Source organism: Heptranchias perlo, unplaced genomic scaffold (genome assembly GCF_035084215.1).
Source record: "Heptranchias perlo isolate sHepPer1 unplaced genomic scaffold, sHepPer1.hap1 HAP1_SCAFFOLD_602, whole genome shotgun sequence".
In the NCBI taxonomy this organism is placed as follows: Eukaryota; Metazoa; Chordata; class Chondrichthyes; order Hexanchiformes; family Hexanchidae; genus Heptranchias; species Heptranchias perlo.
In genome coordinates, this window is record NW_027139626.1 from 127501 (window position 1) to 130194 (window position 2694).

The following is a 2694-nucleotide window of genomic DNA, read 5'->3' on the forward strand; positions in this document are numbered from 1 at the left end:
TGCTGCCCTCTGCGGGTGAAAACATGGAAGTACGTTGGTTAATGATTTCCAGTTCACCCCGCTTGGTCAGGCCCACTCGGAGGCGGATAACTCCGGAACGCCGAGGCCGATTTCCTCCGGGTATGGCTCGTTGCGTGCGGCAGGAGGAGGCGCAGCGTTCGGTACCGAGCACTCGGAGGTGCGGTGCTGCCCGCCGGAGTGACAGCGAAAGGCTGCGCACCCCTTTCCGCCTGCTAACTCGGCGTCCGTGAGACCGACCGACTCCGCTTTAGCACCGGAGCTAGAGTGGGGCAAGGGGCACCGAAGGGTACCGGAACGATGACGTTCGCACACCGGGAAGTCGAGTGCCGGGCCGCCGAAAGCGAGCAGGGTGCCACCGCTCGGGGCCCCGGTTTGTCCGTCCCACCCGGAGGCCCATATCTCCGGAAGGCACAGGCCGATTTCCTCCGGGTATGGCTCGTTGCGTGCGGCCGGACCAGGCGCAGGGGACGGTACCGAGCACTCGGAGGTCGGGCGCTGCCCGCCGGAGGTACAGCGAAAGGCTGCAAACCACTTTCCGCCGCCTCCCTCCGCGGGCGTGAGACCGACGGTCGTCGGGTTTGTTTCCGCGGCTAGAGCAGGACGAGGGGGCAGCGAACGGTACCGGAAGGAACCCGGTCGCACACCGGGAAGTCGACTAGCGGGCCGCCGAAAGCGAGCACGGGGCCCCGGTTTGTCCGTCCCACCCGGGGCCCATATCTCTGGAAGGCACAGGCCGATTTCCACCGGGTATGGCTCGTTGTGTGCGGCAGGACCAGGCGCAGCGGACGGTACCGAGCACTCGGAGGTCGGGCGCTGCCCGCCGGAGGTACAGCGAAAGGCTGCAAACCACTTTCCGCCACCTCCCTCCGCGGGCGTGAGACCGACGGTCGTCGGGTTTGTCTCCGCGGCTAGAGCAGGACGAGGGGCAGCGAACGGTACCGGAACGAACCCGGTCGCACACCGGGAAGTCGACCAGCGGGCCGCCGAAAGCGTGCTCGGGTCCCCGGTTTGTCTGTCCCACCCGGAGGCTGATATCTGAGGAAGTCCGAGGCCGATTTCCTCCGGCTAACTCGGCGGGCAATGTGTCCCCCCCCCACCATCTTCGGCTGATTACCGTGGCTGGACCGAATCAAGGAGCAACGGAACCGTGCCAGAACGACGTCGGTCGGACGGCGTGAACTGATAGTGCCGAGGCCGGAAACCGAGCCGGAAATGTGCACCGATTTATTGGTCCCACTCGCAGGCCCATATCTCCGGAAGGCCGAGGCCGATTTCCTCCGGGTATGGTTCGCTGCGTGCAGCCGGAAGGGGAGCAGCGGACGGCACTGAGCAGCCGGAGGTGCGGCGCTGCCCGCCGGAGCTGCAAGCGAAAGGCTGCGCACCGCTTTCCGCTGGCTAACTCGGCGGCCGTCAGGCCGACCGACTCCGCTTCAGCACGGGAGCTGGAGTCGGGCAAGGGGCACCGAAGGGTACCGGAAGGATCACGTTCGGACACCGGGAAGTCGAGTGCCGGGCCGCCGAAAGCGAGCTCGGGGGCCCCGGTTTGTCCGTCCCACCCGGAGGCCCATATCTCGAGAAGGCACAGGCCGATTTCCTCCGGGTTTGGCTCGCTGCGTGCGGCCGGACGAGGCGCAGCGAACGGTACCGAGCACTCGGAGGTGCGGCGCTGCCCGCCGGAGGTACAGCGAAAGGCTGCAAACCGCTTTCCGCCTCCTCTCCCCTCGGGCGTGAGACCGACGGTCGTCTGGTTTGCTTCCGCGGCAAGAGCAGGACGAGGGGCACCGAGCGGTACCAGAACGAACCCGGTCGCACACCGGGATGTCGAGTGCCCGGCCCAAACCCGCTACCCCCCCCCCACCCGAAAGCGAGCCACGGTTTGTGGATTAAAAGTGAAGCGGCAAAGATTTGTAAAACAGCGTGAAATGATGAACCAGAAGCCCAAAGTAATGGTGGGAATAAAAGTTCCGAAATGTGAAATGGTGAACCAGAAGTTGTGTGAACTGTTTAACCCAAAGTGGCAAAAATGGATTAAAAGGGGTGAAATGATCGACCGCAAAGCAGGGCAAGCATTAAACAAAAGCAGCAGCATTTTTTAAAAAGGACAAATGGTTTACCAGAATCCAAAAGAATGCTCAGAGACTTAAGTGCCAAAGGGGAAATGGTTAACCAGTAGCTGGGTGAACTGTTTAACCAAAGTGGGAAAAAGGATTAAAAGGGGTGAAATGATTAACCAACTGATCAACCAGAAGTCGACAACAATGTGCGGCGATTAAGTCTGAAAGAGGGAAAGGTTGACCGGAAAGCAGGGAAATGATTAAACAAAAGCAGAAAAATTCAGTAAAAAGGGGCAAGTGGTGAACCAGAAGTTGGGTGAACTGCTTAACCAAAAGTGGGAAAGAGGATTAAAAGGGGAGAAATGTTGAACCAGATGTCGAAAACAATGCGCGGCGATGAAGTCTGAAAGAGGAAAAGGTTGACCGCAAAGCAGGGAAAGGATTAAACAGAAGCAGCAATATCTTTTAAAAAGGGACAAATGGTGAACCAGAATCCCAAAAGAATGCTCAGAGACTTAAGTCCCAAAGGGGCAAATGGTTAACCAGAAGCTGGGTGAACTGTTTAACCAAAAGTGGGAAAAAGGATTAAAATGTTGTGAAATGATTAACCAGAAGGCGA